Genomic DNA, 19,613 nt, shown 5'->3' on the forward strand with positions numbered 1-19,613 from the left:
GGCACTTCCTGTTGCAGGTTGCGGTGCCGCGGCGAATCGTGGCAGCTGCCTCGAGTTTACGGCAACTGCCTCGCCTGTTGCCTCGGCTGACTGAGGTACCTCGAGCGGTACCACGAATTCAGGGGCCGGTTCATCGGTTGAGAGAGGTACCTCCAGCGGTACCTCGAGTTAAGGGAGTCTTGCCACGACCTAACGGAGGCATGCAACGACAAAAGGGAGCGGTGGATCGGCTGATAGAGGTACCGGGAGTTTAAGGGAGAGATGCCACGGCTGTTAAGGGAGAGATGCCACGGCTGTTAAGGGAGAGGTGCCACGGCTGTTAAGGGAGAGGTGCCACGGCTGTTAAGGGAGCTGCGCCTCGGCTGGTAGACGTACTGGGAGTTCAAGGGAGAGATGTCACGGCTGTTAACGTAGCGGGAGTTTAAGGGAGAGGTGCCACGGCTGTTAACGTAGCGGGAGTTTAAGGGAGAGGTGCCACGGCTGTTAACGTAGCGGGAGTTTAAGGGAGAGGTGCCACGGCTGTTAACGTAGCGGGAGTTTAAGGGAGAGGTGCCACGGCTGTTAAGGGAGCGGGAGTTTAAGGGAGAGGTGCCACGGCTGTTAATTTTAGTATTCCTATGTATGCAACATGTGACAGTATAATACAGTTTAAGTACGACTGTTATCTGCGGGTTGAGTTGCCGTGGCGAGTCGTGGCAGCGGCCACAACTTCACGACAGCTGCCTCGACTTTGCGGCAATGATGCCTCGACTGTTGCAGTTTTCTTTTCATATTTTGACAAAATGTGACAATACTATCCTGCACTATCCTGTACTATCCTGTACTCTGTGCTTAAGAGTACGAGTTTTGTTGGTTGTAATTGGTTTAGTCATAAAACGCCGATAAGTGATGCAATAGCTTCCCGTTTAAGTTCAGCTAAGCTAATATGGGCTTAGACCACTCGTAGCCTTGGTTACGATAACCACTTTCCGGCAGCGCCCCAAATTAATGCAAATTGTAAATATTGATGCATTGTAACGTTGAAACTAACTGAAAAGCACTGAAAAGTGGTGAAAGCTATTTGGATATATATGTATGGTATGTATATATATATATTATATATATATATATTATATATAGGTGTGTGTGTATATATGTATGATACAGTAATAAAGGATATTGATTTGTATATTATATCTGTTCATCATCGTATATATTAATTTTATGTGTCTGTGTTTATATGTATGTATGTTTATATATTTTATCTCACCTTTTTAATAATTTTTTTTCTGTTTATCTCAACAGGACTCTTGTTTGGGGAGGCAGTAAGAACAATGTGACCGCATGAGGCCTAAACAGCATCATTCCAGCTATTGTAAACATGACGTGATCAATCAGTTTGCCACAGTTCCTGTCTTGCAGGTCCTCTGGCGAGCGCAACTGCCACGACTTGCCGCGGCAGTCACCATGACATGCTGCAGCAGCTGCCACGGCTTGCAAAGCAGTTATCTCGACATGCAGCTATACCAGGGGTGGGCAAACTATGAGTATTATGAATTAGAAATTATAGTAACGACCGCTGTAACACTTCTCCGTTCCCGACTTGAGTTTCCTAAAGCATGATGAATGCAAAAGACCAGCATAGACGTTTCTTGAATGGATGAACACCTCAGATCTGTCCTGAGAATTGCCAGAACAAAGCTGACACCAAACTATCTGCACTGGCAAAAAAGGGGGACCAACAACACTGTACCCACTGAAATGCAATGTAATGTAAAAATGTATGTTCACTTTACTTTTTAAGTTAAGTTTTAGATTTTACTTATAATTTATATTGGTTGACAATATAACTCTCTATCCATCTGACACCGGCCGGCCCGTCTGTCAAATTTTAAAAGTCAATGTGGCCCCTGAGCCAAAAAGTTTGCCCATCCCTGAGCTATACAATAAGAAAATAATGTCTTTGAGAGTCAGTTTGTCGCTGTAATTGTGTTTTGCTGTTGATATTTGTAATAGTATGGCTACTTTTAAATCATATGTGTTTGTGGGTTTTTAAATGTTTTTTGTTTATTTATTTGTTATTTTATTTTATTATATTTAATATATATATATCCCCGCGGGGACTGGTCGGGGGCATGGAACGTGGGGCCGGTACCGGTCGGGTTGGGGGCATGGAACGTGGGGCCGGTACCGGTCGGGGGAATGGACCGTGGCACTGGTACCGGGGGCATGGATCGTGGCGCTGGCTCGGGGGTCGGGGGCATGGATCGTGGCGCTGGCTCGGGGGTCGTGGACCTTGTTAGGGGCGTCGGATCAGGGGTCATGGGCTTGGGTCGGGAGGCCGGGACGGGAATCTGCTGCGGCCCAGCGCTGGACGTTGTGCGCTGCGGCCCAGCGCTGGACATTGTGCGCTGCGACCGAGCAGGGTCGGGATGTTGCTGCGGCCCAGCGCTGGACACTGTGCGCTGCGACCGAGCAGGGTCGGAACGTCGTCGCGGCCCAGAGCTGGACGCTGTGCGCTGCGGCCGAGCGTGGGGACCGTAGGTAGCCTGGAGCCGGACCGCATGGTCCATCACCCGCTCCCAGGAAGAATCGCCGCCGGACGACCACGAAATGGCCTCCTCTTCTGGGGACCATGTGGTGGGCGGTGGATGGTGACCCAGATGCCTACTGAGGGCTCCAGATGGGGAGACGGAGTAGTACAAGTACCCAGCTGGAACCCCCGGGAGGACCGTTCCCCCATTACGGGCAGCCCGCTGGAGACACCGTGGACCGCCCATTGCCAGACGGGTTCCCCTGAACTCGTCCAGGGGAAAAAACTCTGCGTAGTCCTTTCTAGGTTGCGTCATTCTGTCACAGGTGCGGGTGGGAGGCAGGACTCAAATGCAGACTTGCAGGAAACAAAAAGCTTTAATAGTTAAAAGATACAAAAATCCAAAAGGCCAAGGGGCAAAAACACACAGGCATGAAGTACGGACATCCAAGACAAAAGACAAGGACAGGCGTAGCAAATGACAATGACGCGACAAGTGACACAAGAGACACACGGCTTAAATACACAAGGGAGGTGCAGGTGATTGGACACAGGTGGAAACTATTAAGACGATCACAGGGGATGACGGGACAAGGCAGGAAGTGAAGTTACCCGGGGACACGAGTGGCAGAAAACTACAAAATACAACAGGAAGTGAACCACACCGTGACACCTACATTCATTTATGATCAACAATCTTATAATAGTTCTTTAGTTAGTCTTCCAGGAGAATATGTACTGTGGTGTCTTTCAGATGTGTATGACATATTGTAAAAATAAACAGTTTGCCATAATATTGCTGTTGAGGTAAATAACCTCACAGTGGTTTTGGTTCTGCATATCTCGTGCTTTGGGACATCAAACAATCTAATAAATTATTGCCGTCCTATAAACGCACTGTCGGCTGCATGTCTTGGCAGGTGGCACAAACAGACTAAGCATCATATTTTGGCAGCATGTACTGCTAGGATATGCTATCCCTATTTGTTATTACACATTAGAGCCAAAACTACATACTGACGAAGTTTGTGAAAACATAGTTGTATAGAAAACCTTCACATTTAAAGGCATTAGTCAAGGATTATGTTTATATTGACAGCTGTGATAATATATCTTGTTTTTGTTTTTGCAGAGAAGCCAAGCACTTCCAAGCGAAAAGCCAACACAGATGATTCCATAAATGATACAAATCCCAACAGTTCTGCTTGTCCACATTGCACGGCTGTGCTAAGTGCCCCCAAAAACTTAAAAAGGCATATAAGAGATGTACATAATCTTGATACATCTCCCATGATGTGTATTGACATAAGAAACGGAATCTACGTCACTGCAAAGTACGACCATAGTCCGTTTTTTCCAATTCATGTGATCAAATCCACACAGCCACCACAACTCGATTGTGAGGTGGAGAAGTGCGGCACGTTCATGAAAATTGCCTGGTCATCAGGCAATCCTGGAAAGGAATGTGTTCACTTGGAAAGGACAAAGACTGCTAGGCCGTATGTCAAACCAGCAGTCCTGCAAACTACTTCACTGCAGGACATGGTTAGCAAAGGCCTAATGTCATCTGAGTGGGGGGGGGGAATGTGAACAACACAACATTGCTGCCACCAATGACGGAGTCAATAGTGTTTTTCCTATCTTCTTTGAAGATGAGAGATACTCGAAACGGTGGTATTTCTTTTCGGTGTTCACAAATGAAACGGACAACTGGTGTCACTTTGGGAGGACAAGGGTGACGTTTGATTCAGTGGGAGGACAGTGGAACTGTCAGTGTCGGGGAACTGGTCGATCGCACCGCTGCATCCATCGTATGATGGGAATGTGGTGGATTTTCCAGCAGTCCCCAGGCACACTGACATCCTCGGACATCCAAATGAAGGACATTGCTGACTTGGAAACTCACATGGTGGAAAGCAGCATCACATGTGAGCCACACAACCTCAACACGCAAAACATCTGTGTAATGACTGAGTACCTGGCAACAAAAAAGCGGATCCCATGTCTGCAAGACTTGCCAGTTAAGCTGAGGACTCAGGAGGAACAGCCACCAGAATGTTTTGTGCCTTCGGAAAGTACCTGCCCCTACTGTCCAGGCCCCACACCTCCAGCACTGAATCCTTTAAAGATTATCACCACTCAGGCAATGGTGTACGGGATAAGCTATGTCCATAAAGGTAAATCAACAATTATTTCTTACATGGATGTTCCCCTGATGAGATCACATTATATCTGGCCTCAACAGCCAGACTGCTAAAGAAGGCTTTGTGTATGCATGATTCAACTTTTAATTTTCTTTATAGGTGTTTCAGTTGCGGAAAAACATTGCCCGACGTGTGCTAACGTTGTGAGATTCCAGGATTATTCTTCCGGATTTCACAACTTTAACAACCGTGTGATCGTAACACTGCCATTGTGTGAGCTTCTCCTGTCGGGTTTGTCGGTAACACATCTGTTAATGTTTTTTTTGCACTTTAGTCAAAGACAACAGTGTCTTTCATGAAAAGGTTAAGCATATTAAAGCATGTACAAAATTATGTACAAATGGATATTTGTTTATCATGTTTTTCAATAACAGAACAAGACAACCAGTTGACGGATGCTTGACACTCTGTCATTTTTCAATGACAACCGGTACCACCATCAAATAGTGTGGAGAGCATTCCATCACTTCCTTTCACTGTCAGACTTCAAGTTTGACTTCTTCTGTTACCAGTGTGGATACCACCCAGCCGTCATTGTAGCAGATGCAAATTGGAAACTGGCCTTCGATGTCCCTCGTAAGAATATTTTAGCTTTCTGTTATATCTCCCTACTAAAATTAAAATTATAATGAAGATTTCAACAGATGCAAATATGTGCCTGTATTAAGGGTGTTAGATTTACAAGGGCTCTATAATAAATGACTTGCTTGTACATCCAGTTTTGTATAATGGTCAATCTTGTTTAATTTAAACAAAGTTAGAGGTTATGTTTTTCTATGAGAGTTCTATGTTCAGCACGGTTTTGTAATTATGTAAACAAATTCATTTGCAGTTGGGACATTTAAAAGGCCTGATCCAGACACCATAGCGGACAAGGACCTACAGGTGGACATTGTCAAGGTGTGGTCGGATCTGGACCGGTCACAAATTGCTGAGGGCCTCATATCAGGTTTGGACCAAATTGTTAAAGTGATATATATTATAATTATGTAATTATGTATATGCTCCACTAACTAAACCTTTGAACAAATGAATGTTCAATATGATATGTTTTACAAATAGGGTCTTCGGTGGCGAATCCATATTGCTTATCTGTTGGCCACTCCACTTTGGCACCTTGGATGGGAGAGCACACCAGAGTTGGAAACGTTCTCCCTAAAACAGAAGTTAAAAAGGCAATGAAAAGGAAAACTGGAGATTTCAAACATCCTCCCAAAAAAATAAATGAGGACATAATACTCAAACTGATTGAGTCAAAGAAGGTACACACATTGACAATCTTACTATTTTGATGTATGCAAGTTATTTATTCTCCATACGATAGATATTTCTACTATTGATAAAAGATGTGACATAATTATATTTGTGTTTGAAAGTACTGAAATGGGCCTCTGGAATTTTTCAGCCACAGAAAAAGGATCTCCAGGAAGCTTGTGACACCCTGGGTGTCTCCTCAGAGGGGTCCATAGCCGACATGCTGAACAGGCTTCAGGAATTATTAAACTTCAAAGATGTTTACCCAAAGCTGTTTGTGAAACTGCAGAAAGCTGGTGGTGTGATATTATTTGTGAAAATTCTTCTTCTTTTTACATTCTATAAACTTTAGTTATATGATTGCCATTTAAAATCTTGTTTTTTATTCTGAAGGTGGAGTACTTCACTTCAGCTGTCCGCATGGCGTTGTGTATTACGTCAACATTCTCTTCTGGACAGAGTCCGCTAGAGATCACACGGACGGGCTGCTGAGTTTTAAACACTTCGGACATTTCGGACGTTGCAGGACAGGTTGCTCGTCACACAAACAACCGCACAAAACAGCAATATTTCCAGCCATTTGACGGAAGACTCTGTGGCACAACATCAAACAACAGGAAACTGGCGGCTGATAAACAATTAAAGGTTGACCTGCAGTGGGTGAAGAACCTGCGATCAACATTACCACTGCAGGAAATGCCAGATAGTGTTAGGATGGCAGCAAGGCATCCTATCAAGACATCAGACAGGTACTCCCTGTACGACAGATTCCACCAGAAAAACCAAAGAAGGCCAGAAGAGAAGTTGAGAAGCCTCAACATCTGCCCTAGTTTACGGAGAGAGGTGAACTCATCTGTTGCAGAGCAGTTCAATCGTGTACTTTCTTCGGTAAAATATTCATTGTGCCAAATGAACGAGCCACACTTCAAACAAACCTTAAGGGTGCTCATCGACCTGCATAATGAAAGAATAAACACAACCTTCAACTTCATGGGATGCTGGGACTGCAGTCTGCCGGTAAGTTTGATTAGTATATACTATGCTATAGTAATTCTTCTAAATAATACTTGATAAAATATACAGCTTAACCTATATTTTTAATTGTTGAGGATCATAATTATCAATCTTTGTTTTTCTTTGTTATTTTGTTCGAAGCAAAGGAAAATCCACTTCTTCCTTCGGTGGGCCAAAACATTGAACATAAACGAATGAAGTCGTCATTTGTTGCACGATCCTATGCAATCACTGTAAAGGACCAGGTAATCTGTAAATATTTGTGTTATTTCTTGTTTGTCCAAAATGAAGCGATAAATTAAACACTCATTTTGTTATCATATGTGTGTGTTAAGGAAAAACTCAAAGAACTATTCACAGGATGCCGTGCCGAAACGGCAACTATAGTTGAAATATCGAGGCGATATGCAGTGTCTTTAAAAGACATTCGGAGTGTTTGCCCACCAGAACTGTTGGGGCAAACTTCAATGCTCATGCCGTGGCTGACTGATGATGTAAGTGTACTGTTGTGGAATATTTCAATAAAAGCTCGGTAGAAGAGAATGATTTGTCTGATAAAACAGAGTCTTGATGAATGATCAAAGTTGCAAAAAGTCCATTTATTGCTTGCAAGCAGGAGGTCAAATACACAGGCACGTATCACAGTGCTCTGTGGAAATGGCGTCTCCGAGCACAAAAGACACTGAGCTTTTATACACATATGAAGGACATTCTCCGTGCCAGCTACGAGAAGCTGCAAAGCAGGTTGAGATAAGAACCCAGGTGAAGCTGAGGGTAGCACACACACAAGATCCTCCTAAATGGCCGCTGCAAATCATTGTTACTTGACATGAAAGTAAAACTTGGATCCAGAACTTTCGTGCAGAATAAGATATCAACCAAGGCCATGAAGAGGAGTCCTTTGTTTTGAAGCTTCTATGAGATCGAGTCAACCGTCCTCCCTTCTCAGAGCACAGCTGCAAACCAACATTTTGTATCATACTGCTCTTTGCACATCAGGGTCAAATACAGGACACTTGAGACACGGCTTTAGCACAAGACAATGTTATAACATATTTTTACCATTACATTCCACTCTTTTGATTATTATTTAATCACACGTAATATTGCAAAAAAATATGTTTAGCAAGCAAGTGTAAACCACTCTTTAGATGGCTGATTACAAAATCACAAAAAGATACTTAGATAATGAAACTGAAGCAAGCAATAATATGAATAAAACCGTAGTGACACAAACAACTTCTGTGTCTATGTGGAGGGGTCCTGGCCGTGTTCTTCTTCTTGTGTTGGTCCGCAGGTACACGTTGGGATGTGGAGTCTGCCAACCTTCTTTCTTGTGAGGCATCCGCGTTGTAGACAGTCAACACAGATCACAATGCACTGTGTGTCTGTCAGTCAACTGCCCGTCCGTGGTCACTGGATCGGTGGTGTCGGTTGATTCACACTTGTTGTGGGGGTAGGGTCGCCTGAGCCCACTGATGGTACTGGAACCTTCTTGCAATGGGACGCGTGGACCCAAGTTGCCCTCTCAGCTACTTTGACAGCTGTTTGGGTGACGAGGAGGATCTGGAATGGTCCCTGCCAGCGTCGTGCTTTCCAGTTTTTTCTTCTGAAGTCTTTCACCATCACAAAGTCACCAGGTTTCAGCTGGTGGAGTGGTCCTTCAGCTGGTTTTGGGAGGGCGGCTGCAACCTGTTGTCGTATGTTAGACAGAGCAGAAGACAGTTGTGCACAATATTTTAACATTTCATGTTCGCATAATGCGGTCGAAGGGAGTGGTGCCTTCAGTGCCTCGGTTCCTACGTGAGGAGGAAAACCAAACAATATCTCAAAGGGACTCAGGTAGCTTCGTGTTTGTTTTCTCATGCACATGTACATCAACACTAGAGGCAGGGCTTTTGTCCAGGGCAGACCTGTGTCTGCACAGCATTTTGCCAATTTGGTTTTGAGTGTGCCATTTTCTCGTTCCACAATCCCTCCACTGGCTGGATGGTATGCGCAGTGTGTTTTTAAATCAATACCCAGGTATGCGCTTAATTCTGTAATGGTCTGGTTGACAAAATGAGAACCATTGTCACTTGATATTTTAGAAGGAATGCCCCATCGAGGGATGATTTCAGAAATTAGGGCCTTGGCTACTGTTGTAGCGGTATGTTTGCTTGATGGAAAAACCTCCACCCACTTGGAAAACATGTCCACCATCACTTGACAGTGTTTCTTACCTTGTGATGGAGACAACTCCACAAAATCCATCATAATGTGCTCAAACGGGCGGGTTGGTGGTGGGTGTGCAGCCTGGCTGGACACGCCCACGGGCCTGCCTACATTGTGAGTAGAACAGGTGACACATGCAGAACAGAATTTTTGTGCATATGCTGTGAACCCTTTTGTAAACCACGTCTCATTAAGTGCACGTAACATTCCCCCTTTTGACACATGGTCTAACCCATGAGTCAACTTAGCATAATGGGCAAAATAGTGTTTAGGTAAACACGGCTTGCCGTCGGTGTTGGAGCTATATTTTTATTTTTGTTTATTTTGGGTTTAAGTTAATTTATAGCCTTACTTATTTCTTTTTCTTTTCCTGTTAAAGTTAATATGGTGTATTTTGTATTTATGCTTTACTCGTATTGTCGTTTATTGGTCACATGGTGTTATGTTCATTTGCATAAGTAGGTCAAGGTGGGAGGTACTTCAGGCACGAGGGCATATGGTTTTTTACCAGCGTGAGAGAGGCAGCAGAAATGTCTGTGAGCTTGCTTATGTGTGTGAATAAACCGCCTCAAACTCAATCTTGTTATGGACATTACTTTGCTTTGGTACCTCTGAACCTGCGTAAAGCCTAACCATGACGTAGCTTTGAGTGGCCATTTGAGAAGTTTGTTATTATTTGTTTTTGTTTAAATTTATGGACAAATAGCCACTACAATAAGTAAAAAACCCGCCCTGGATATATCGTTGGTTTACGTGGATACTGGACTTGTCGTTTGCTGGATTACCGTTTCGAAAGTGGATTACTCACCTGGATGCGGGAGACAAACAAAGAAAAGGGCCTAGGAGTGACGGAGGTGTGGGCTGGATACAGTGCAAACATCGAATAATACGACCCATCCGACAGTGTAAAGTTTCCCTGGACACCGTACTGGATAACGGTGAAGCTACTGGAGCGCTGGAGCTGCACTACGGAGTGGAGGATATTATTTGCTGCAATTTGAATTCGCAAAGGCCCAAAGCCTTCACAGGTAACGCGCACGGCCGCGCGCAACAACAGCTACTGCGTGCATTCAACTCCGTGTACAAAGGCAACCACCGCAACAAACAAAGTTCCACAAGGTATGTGCTGTATTCAATCTTTGCAAACAACTGTGTGTGTACATGACCGGCATCAACAAAGGGTAAAATGTCTGACGTTGCATCTAAAGCCAAAAGCGACACGGCGCTTCCTACAAGAAGACGCACAAGTTTTACTGCTAAAGGAATGATGTTTTTTATGCAAACGTGTCAGGAAAAGAGATCGATGCAATGCAAACGAGCCAAATCGTACATGAATCAGATGGATAAGTTGATGCATTCTGCAGACAATATTGATGCAGTCAAGTCTCTTTTGGATCAAATAATAATATGTGTTGATGAGGCAAAACAACATCATTTATCATTTGTGTCACTGGACATACCTCAGGATGAGAAGGAGAAACAAGATAAATATTTTGAACGAAAGGAGAAGTGTTTTTCAAGCTTTATTGATGACGTCAAATGCTGGTTATCAAATACAGGCCATTCATATGAACTTCCAATTAAACCACCTGATAATCAAACTGATATTGGGCCTGAGGACAGTGTATCCAATAAAGGTTCTGCAGCGCGTTCAAAGGCTGGCTCTAAATTGTCATGGATTTCATCCAGTGCATCTGCAAAAATATTAGCGCAAGCAGAGAGAGCAGCATTACAGGAGCGCATGGCTGCTCTAAAACAAAAGCACACTTTGGAGGCGCAGGAGGAACAAATAAGACTTGAACAAGAGGAATTACGGAAGAAACGGGAACATTTAAGGAGAGAAAAGGAACAACTTGCTCTGGAGGCAGAATTAAAGGTGACAAATGCAAAATTGGAGGTTCTGCAAGTAAGCTCAAAGTGTGGCTCTAAAGTGTCAAGATGTGCATCTCAAACATCAGATGGCATGAATTCTTACTTGAAAAGGTCAGAAATTCAAGGGACATATGAACTAAATCCGAATGCTGAACGCTATGTGCCCACCAATAAAAGCTCTGAACCTACCTCCAGTCGCTTGTTAAATTCTGTCCCTGTTGGTGTTCAACCCAAACATGTTGTAAAACAAATACCCATACCTAATGTCATTTCTGTGTTTCAAAGGCAAGGTACACAATCACTTGGTTCGCAAGATGTTTGTGACGATAATCAACCCACCAATTCTCCGGACATTTTGAATATCATGCAGCGTCAAAATGAAATAACTGCGCTGTTGGTCCAACAAAACACAGCCTCTGCTCTACCTATGAGAAATATACCTGTATTTGATGGTGATCTCCTGTATTTCAAATCTTTTCTCAGAGCCTTTGAAAATTGCATTGAGGATAAAACTCAAAATTTCAGTGATTGTCTGTACTTCCTAGAACAGTACACTAGGGGGCAACCAAGAGACATTGTAAGAAGTTGTCAGCATATGCCCTCTGAACCAGGTTATCAAAGAGCAAAAGCGCTTTTGATTGAACATTTTGGCAGTGAACATAAAATCTCTTCTGCTTACATGGACAAAATCAACAACTGGCCCTCAATAAAACCTGAGGATGTTAACGCTCTGCAGTCATTCGCTTTGTTCCTTCGAGGTTGCTCCAACATAGTACATCATATAAAGTACATGAAGGAGTTGGACATGCCAGCTAACCTCAGGACAATCCTAATGAAACTCCCATACAAGCTGAGGGAAAAGTGGAGAAATGTGGCATGTGACATACTGGAGCAAACTGGAAGCAGAGCAGTGTATGTTGATTTTGTGAATTTCATTGAAAAACAAGTCAAAATTGTTTCAGATCCTCTGTTTGGAAATATTAATGATGTTTCTCCAGCCAGCTATACAAAGCTATCCATGCAAGTTAAGCAGAAAAGGAAAAGTGGTACATTTGCCACGAGCATTAATGCACCAAAGGATGGACATAAAGAAATGGAAAACTTGACAGCTCACAGTAACCAGCTCAAATGTATGTTCTGCTATCTTACCAATCACACTCTGGAAAAATGCTTTCAGTTTAGAAGAAAGACACAACAGGACAAGATTCAGTTTCTAAAGGAGACGGGCGTTTGTTTTGGGTGCTTGAAACATGGACACACGAGCAAAGACTGTAGGGGTCGGTTGGATTGTGAAGTGTGTCACAGGAAACATCCATCTGTCCTGCATGTGGAGAAGGAGGATACTACAAGGATAACCTCCAAAGAAACTGTGAGCACTGTATCCGGGAAGCAGCAGACGTGTGGTCATATTGGGGCTGGTGAAGAGGATATTGCAGTTTTTTCCATTGTGGCTGTGCAGGTGAAAAGTCGGAAAAGTAATAAAGTTGTGCATACTTATGCTTTCCTGGATCCTGGGAGCTCTGGGACTTTCTGTACTACAAGTATGGCTGAAAGGCTGGGAGTATCAGGAAAAAACTGTAATGTAGTGTTGAGGACAATGGGGCAGACTAAAACCATTAGCACTACTATAGTAACTGGTCTGGAGGTGTCTGGATTTGACACCGATGACTTTATTGAGCTACCATCTGTTCTGACACAAACAAAAATGCCTGTATCTAAAATCAATGTGCCATGTCAGGATGATGTTGCCAAATGGGCGTATTTGAGCAGCATTAGGCTACATGAAGTAGATGCAGATGTAGACTTGCTCATTGGAACCGACTCGCCTAAAGTTTTGGAGCCATGGGAACTGATAAATAGTCAATGTGGTGGACTGTATCCAGTGAGGACCAGAGTTGGCTGGGTCATAAACGGGCCTCTTCGTGCTGGAAACTCTGAAGGTACTGGTGTCAAATCAGGATGCGTTGTTGTAACTGCTAATCACATATCTGTGGAACACTTGGAAAGTATGTTGATGCAACAGTATAATCATGACTTTACTGAAAGAACAAGTGATGAACAACTTGAGATGTCAAGAGAAGACATTAAATTCATGAAAATTGTGGAGAGTACGACAGTGCTTAACAATGAACATTATTACATTGACTTACCTTTCAGAATTGACGATCCTGTTTTGCCAAATAATCGCTGCATTGCACTACAAAGACTCCAAAGCCTGAAGAGGAGATTTAATAGAAATAGTTCATTCAAGGCTCAATACGTTGATTTCCTTAACAACATGTTAGAGCAAGGATATGCAGAAAAGGTTCCCACAAATGAGCCCACTCTGGAATGCGGCTGTACCTACAAAGGTACATCATTGAACAGTCAGCTCTTGCAGGGCCCAGACTTCACTAACACGCTAATTGGTGTCCTTCTTCGGTTTAGAGAAGAGCCCATCGCTGTTATGGCTGATATCAACGCCATGTTCCATCAGGTCCGGGTGCCATATAAGCACGTTAACTTCTTGCGCTTTCTATGGTGGCCCAATGGAGACACTACAGCGGAGCCAGAGGAATACAGGATGTGCGTGCATTTGTTTGGAGCTGTATCCTCTCCAAGCTGCTCAAACTATGCACTGAGGAGAACTGCTGAGGATAATGCACTGCAATATTCACCCGATGTCCTTCGTACAGACAAGACAAATTTCTACGTGGACGACTGTCTTAAGTCCACTGTGACAGAGGAAGATGCAGTGAAGCTCATACATGGATTAACATCTCTCTGTAAAAAAGGTGGCTTCCATCTCCAAAAGTGGGTCACAAATAACTCAAATGTGTTTGCACTTATTCCTAGCAACATCAGAGCAGTGGGTTTGGAGAACATGGATTTGGACAGGGACCAACTCCCTGTGGAAAGAGCTCTGGGGATGCAATGGTGTGTTCAAGGAGATACGTTCAGCTTCAGGACTGCAGTGCAGGAACGTCCACACACTAGGAGGGGCATCCTTTCTGTGGTGAGCTCTCTTTACGACCCGCTGGTTTTTTTGTCTCCTTTCATAATCCCTGCCAAGTTACTGTTACAGGAGCTGTGCAGAATGAACTTCAAATGGGATGAGCCAGTTCCCTGTGATGTCTCTGAACATTGGTCTGAGTGGCTCTCTGAACTTCAACATATGAGTGGATTTAAAGTGGAACGGTGCATTAAACCCAAAAACTTTGGAACACAATTGAAAGCAGAACTGCATCATTTTTCAGATGCTAGTCAAATAGGATATGGCACTGTTTCATACTTGAGATTGGAGAGCACTGACAATGTGCATGTTTCATTTATCACAGGCAAAGCTCGTGTCGCTCCTCTAAAGCAACTAACCATTCCACGCCTTGAGCTTGCTGCAGCTGTGCTTGCTGTTCGAGTGAACACAATGCTGTTGAAAGAGCTACAGTTGCCATTGCAAAGGTCATTCTTTTGGACCGATAGCACTACTGTTCTCAAGTACATCTTTAATGAAACAAAGCGCTTTCACACATATGTTGCCAATCGTGTCAGCACCGTAAGAGAATCCACAGACAAAGATCAGTGGAGGTATGTAAACACCAAAGACAATCCTGCAGATGAAGCTTCTCGAGGACTAAGAGCTCAGGAGTTTGGAAAAGGAAAATGGCTAAAAGGACCGGACTTTTTGCACTTGCCCCCCACCAGATGGCCGAAACTCGACTTGGACGCCTCTTCCATTCCATCGGATGATGCAGAGGTGAAAAGGGAACTTAAGGTGAATGCTGTTACAATACACAGTGACAATCCCCTCAGTCAGCTCATTCACTATTTTTCATCCTGGAGAAAGCTTAAAACATCAGTGGCCTGGCTGTTGGAGCTTAAAGAAAGACTTTTACTTTTGAGCCGAAAGAGAAAAGAATATGTGGTCAACCAGAATGAGAATGTGGAAAAGGAGATTAAAAAATTCAAAGCCGCACTTGGAAAATCCAACTTGACACCAGAGCGGTTGGAGGAAGCCGAAAAGGCAATAATTCAGTTTGCGCAAAACCAAAGATTCAGTACTGAAATTTCCTCATTAAAACATGACCCAAAGACTGTTTTTAAAGACAGTCCTCTGTATCGCCTCGACCCCTTCATCGAAGATGGCATCCTCAGAGTTGGTGGACGTCTGTTTAAGTCTGTTCTGCCGTGGGAGGTAAAGCATCCTGTGATTCTGTCAAAGGATTTGCATGTTTCCCAGCTCATATTGCGTTACATCCATTGCCAACTTGGACATGCTGGACGCAATTACATGCTGCACAGATTGAGACAGAAGTATTGGATCATAAATGCCAACTCTGCGGCCAGGAAGATTCTCTCACAATGTACAGTGTGCAGAAGGTACAGAGGAAAGCTTGGAGAACAGAAGATGTCCGACTTACCGGAGGAACGAGTTGTGCCTGATAACGCACCCTTTACAAATGCGGGAGTGGACTATTTTGGACCATTGGAGGAGAGGGAGAACTGTGCTGAAGCGATATGGAGTGATATTTACCTGTATGAGTAGCCGCGCAGTACACCTTGAGGTGGCACACTCCCTCGACACAGACTCCTGCATTAATGCTGTGCGAAGATTTATCTGCAGAAGGGGACCTGTGACAAGTATAAGGTCAGATAATGGCACAAATTTTGTTGGTGCGAAGAAGGAACTGAGGCAGGCATTGGCCGCTTTAAATCACTCTAAAATTGAAAGGACTTTTGTGCAGGAAGGAATGACGTGGAGTTTTAACACCCCAGCTGCATCTCACCAAGGTGGCGTTTGGGAGCGTCTGATTCGCTCTGTGCGCAGTGTACTTACCTCTGTTATTGGACATCAACTGCTGGACGAGGAAGGCCTGCAAACGCTGTTTTGCGAGGTGGAGGCGATACTCAATGACCGGCCAATAACTAAGGCTTCAGAAGATCCCAATGATTTAGAAGCGCTTACTCCAAATCACATTCTCCTGTTAAAAGGCAAGCCCATTCTGCCATTAGGTCTGTTTGAGAAATCTGATCTGTACATTAAGAGGAGATGGAGGCAAGTGCAGTACGTTGCGGAGCTTTTCTGGAAAAGATGGACAGCGGAGTATTTGCTTGTAATGCAAGAAAGGCAAAAATGGACGAAGCAAAAGAGAAACTTTATTCCAGGAGATATTGTCGTAATCGCTGATGCCACAGCTCCAAGAGGCTCATGGATGATGGGCAGAGTGCTAAGCGCCATAGCTGACTCCCGAGGACTGGTTCGCTCTGTGAAGGTCCAAACGAAGATCAGCGTCCTGGACAGACCAATAACCAAGCTCTGTCTTCTCTTGGAGGCTAATAATTGACTATACAACTCATTCTTTCTCCTATCTCTGTCTTCCATCTGTTTGTTTCTTTCAGATATGGAGAATCCGAAGATGTGAAGATTCCAGTTTAATGCTTAAGCTACAATTAGAAAATAGCTCCTTTGTGTTAAAGCTAAGGTTAATTGTGGGTAAAGTACCGTTACAATTAGGGGCTGGGTTGTTGGAGCTATATTTTTATTTTTGTTTATTTTGGGTTTAAGTTAATTTATAGCCTTACTTATTTCTTTTTCTTTTCCTGTTAAAGTTAATTTGGTGTATTTTGTATTTATGCTTTACTCGTATTGTCGTTTATTGGTCACATGGTGTTATGTTCATTTGCATAAGTAGGTCAAGGTGGGAGGTACTTCAGGCACGAGGGCATATGGTTTTTTACCAGCGTGAGAGAGGCAGCAGAAATGTCTGTGAGCTTGCTTATGTGTGTGAATAAACCGCCTCAAACTCAATCTTGTTATGGACTTTGCTTTGGTACCTCTGAACCTGCGTAAAGCCTAACCATGACGTAGCCTCGAGTGGCCATTTGAGAAGTTTGTTATTATTTGTTTTTGTTTAAATTTATGGACAAATAGCCATTACAGTCGGGTTTAAGGAAGTTCCTGTGTTTCCACAGCACCCCAAAATCATGTACTACACCAAACGCATAGCGAGAGTCTGTGAACTGTGACCGTTTTACCCGTAGCCAGTTTACAGGCCTCGGTCAGAGCGATGAGCTCGGCTGCCTGGGCTGAGAGGTGACATGGCAGAGGACCTGAACACAGCACACCTGAGTCAGAAACAACAGCAAAACCAACACAATTTTCACCAGACTGAGGATCGCGGGAGGCGGATCCATCCACATACATTACCATGTCGCTGTTAGTTAGTGGAGCGTCCACTAGGTCAGGGCGAGGAGTGCACTGAGCTTGGAGCTCAGCCAAACAGTTGTGGTCCTCCCCATCCCCAGGAATAGGAAGTAATGATGCAGGGTTTAGGTTAGTACAACGTTTATAGTGACATTCGGCATGTCCAGGTGTGTAACGCAAATAACGAGCCGCAGAGAGGTGAGATGATTTCTGTTCGAGGAGAATCAAAGAAACCGCGTGCGGAACGAGCAGAGTGAGTGGTGCGTAACCCACTATGTCACGTGAGGCAGTGAGCGCCTCTTCAGCCGCGGCCACAGCGCGCAAACATTGTGGCAGTCCTGCAGCGACAGGGTCGAGTTTTGCGGAGAAATACGCAACCGTGTACACAGTGAGTTCTGTGAAACCCTGTAGAGGCGGAGCGCAGAACGAGTGGATCGATTGTCTCCTCCCAGTCAGTGAGAGATTCACACTGAGCCACAAATGGTCCCAAATCCCTCCATTGGTCAAGGCGTCCTTTAGACAGTGAGACATGGGGATAGGAGCCGGGAACTTGAAACAGTTCTTTCTGTGTGGGAGACAGAGAAACAGAGACAACAGATTTACAAGTTGACCAGTACAAAGTAGAACAGGCAATTGCATCATTGAGGGCCTCAAAAAATGTCTCTTCAAAAGAGCCGTCTGGACCCTCTGAGACACATGTTGTGCAATGCAGGTGTTCAGGGTTCATACGTCTGCATGAGGAGAAACCCGTGCTTCACCAGCCTGGCTCAGCCTCCGAGCTTCATCGATCGGGATCCACCACTGATACACAAAAAGAGGATTAGAGGGAGCCTTTTGCACCATTTGGAGTGCTGCTCTACGCCGAACCACTTTAAGGCCGTCTGGAGATGACGTCAAACAAATACCACATGAACACATCAAGTCTCTGCCCATCTGATTTATGGGACAGAGTGAAGAGAGTAAAAAAGAAAAAAGTTTTACTTTTATGTCAGGGTTTAGGTCAGTCTCGTCAGAGTGTACACTCGCCATAGGTGCAGTACATTTTTCTGTCACAGTCAAACCAGAAGCCCCTTGAGAATATACATATCGCCCACTCATTTTTTGATTTGGAAAAGGTTTTTCTTGAATTACTGAATGAGTAGCTCCGGAGTCTACTAAAAACGCCAATTCTTTCCCTTCCACAATTACTCTTGTAGTTGGCATATCTTTGTATGCATCTGATGAAAACATAGCATACGTGAGTGGTGGTGGTGTGGATGTATTCTGTTGCTCTAAGTGAGAAATGATGCTGAGCAAAACAGCATGTTGTTCTGTAGTGTGCGTGCGAGGAAGCAGGTCTTCATTGCAGCATTGTGTGTGCATGTGTATGTGGGTGTGCGTGCGAGGAAGCAGGTCTTCGTTGCAGCATTGTGTTTGTGTGTGGTGTGTTTCACTTCCCTGTTTTGGAGAGGCAGCAGTAGTCATCCCTTCACACGTGCAATCTCCATCCCACACACACCGTCAGTCTGAAGTGCCGAATTGTTGACCCCCTCTGTCGTCCATGTGGCTGACGTACCTGGTTTGAACGGTAGGGGCAGTCTTTGTACCAATGTCCTGTTTTGCCACAGAGGAAGCATTCATCGGGTTGCACTTCTCGTGGGGCCCCTCCTTGAAAACGCCCTCTTCTCCCATGATTTATTCCATACGCTCGTCCTCTCTGTTGGTCCCTCCCATAAGTATTTCCGGATGGGTGGGGGTCTCGTCCTCCTTCTGCACCCAGTGTCAACTGTTTTACGGCTTGGAGCATCGGAAGCTGGGCTTTCTCCTGAGTCTGCTTGCTGCGTTTGTCTTGACACATTTGATTTTCCCCATGCATTTTATAATTGTGTCGTGCATGTTTTACCACTTCTGTGAGCCTTGCATCTTCCAGACCCACGACAGAGTGTTCAGTGGCAGTTTTGACGTCTGGCAGAAGCCCGTTCATGAAGGCGTTCTTGAGATGAGTTTCCCACACAGTCATGTTGGTTATGTCTGTGGGCTCCTCGAGACCGATGTGAATCTGGAAGGCAGCCACAAGACGCTGATAGTAAAATGTTACATCTTCGGCTTTACCTTGTTTCGTGCTGTTGATGAGGGCCATGTTGACTGGGAAGGCCGCAACCACAGCAGCACAGATGGCTGTTATGTCTTTGCATAACGTCAGGAACTCTTTTCCAAAAGCCACGCCATTTTTTATGGTGGGCAGATGGGAGGCAGGTGGTCCATCCTGTGGCCCTGGAACTTGAAACATGGGGGCTTGAATATAAGACCCGTCCAGTTTACTGTCCATGGTGGTGTTAAGAAAATCCACAATTCTGCCGGCTGTGCCCCTCCAGGGGGGTAG

The 19,613-nt window shown here is 44.4% G+C and overlaps 3 long non-coding RNA genes across 10 annotated transcripts; 2 read left to right on the forward strand and 1 right to left on the reverse strand.

Annotated features, from left to right (window-relative positions):
- Nucleotides 1-2: 2 nt before the first annotated feature.
- On the forward strand, nt 3-7,527 carry LOC120827880 (uncharacterized). 7 transcript variants are annotated; one of them, XR_013450667.1, is made up of 10 exons: nt 3-239; nt 1,285-4,689; nt 4,816-4,955; nt 5,091-5,292; nt 5,549-5,665; nt 5,779-5,978; nt 6,122-6,269; nt 6,364-6,987; nt 7,126-7,229; nt 7,320-7,527. It is a non-coding gene; the product is annotated as an uncharacterized LOC120827880 (long non-coding RNA). The 7 variants fall into 7 exon arrangements; XR_013450670.1 differs by having other exon boundaries at nt 5,091-5,146; nt 5,229-5,292; nt 7,126-7,527; XR_013450671.1 differs by having other exon boundaries at nt 4,816-4,929; nt 5,091-5,146; nt 5,229-5,292; nt 7,126-7,527.
- Nucleotides 7,528-10,323: 2,796 nt separating this feature from the next.
- On the forward strand, nt 10,324-16,855 carry LOC144383312 (uncharacterized). The gene is made up of 2 exons (XR_013450672.1): nt 10,324-14,065; nt 16,447-16,855. It is a non-coding gene; the product is annotated as an uncharacterized LOC144383312 (long non-coding RNA).
- Nucleotides 16,184-19,600, reverse strand: LOC120812612 (uncharacterized). Of its 2 annotated transcripts, XR_013450674.1 has the most exons (3): nt 19,134-19,600; nt 18,807-19,000; nt 16,184-18,052 (listed from the first exon to the last, which is right to left on the reverse strand). It is a non-coding gene; the product is annotated as an uncharacterized LOC120812612 (long non-coding RNA). The 2 variants fall into 2 exon arrangements; XR_013450673.1 differs by having other exon boundaries at nt 18,807-19,600.
- Between the last annotated feature and the right edge of the window lie 13 nt (nt 19,601-19,613).

Source organism: Gasterosteus aculeatus, chromosome 9, assembly GCF_964276395.1.
Source record: "Gasterosteus aculeatus chromosome 9, fGasAcu3.hap1.1, whole genome shotgun sequence".
NCBI lineage: Eukaryota > Metazoa > Chordata > Actinopteri > Perciformes > Gasterosteidae > Gasterosteus > Gasterosteus aculeatus.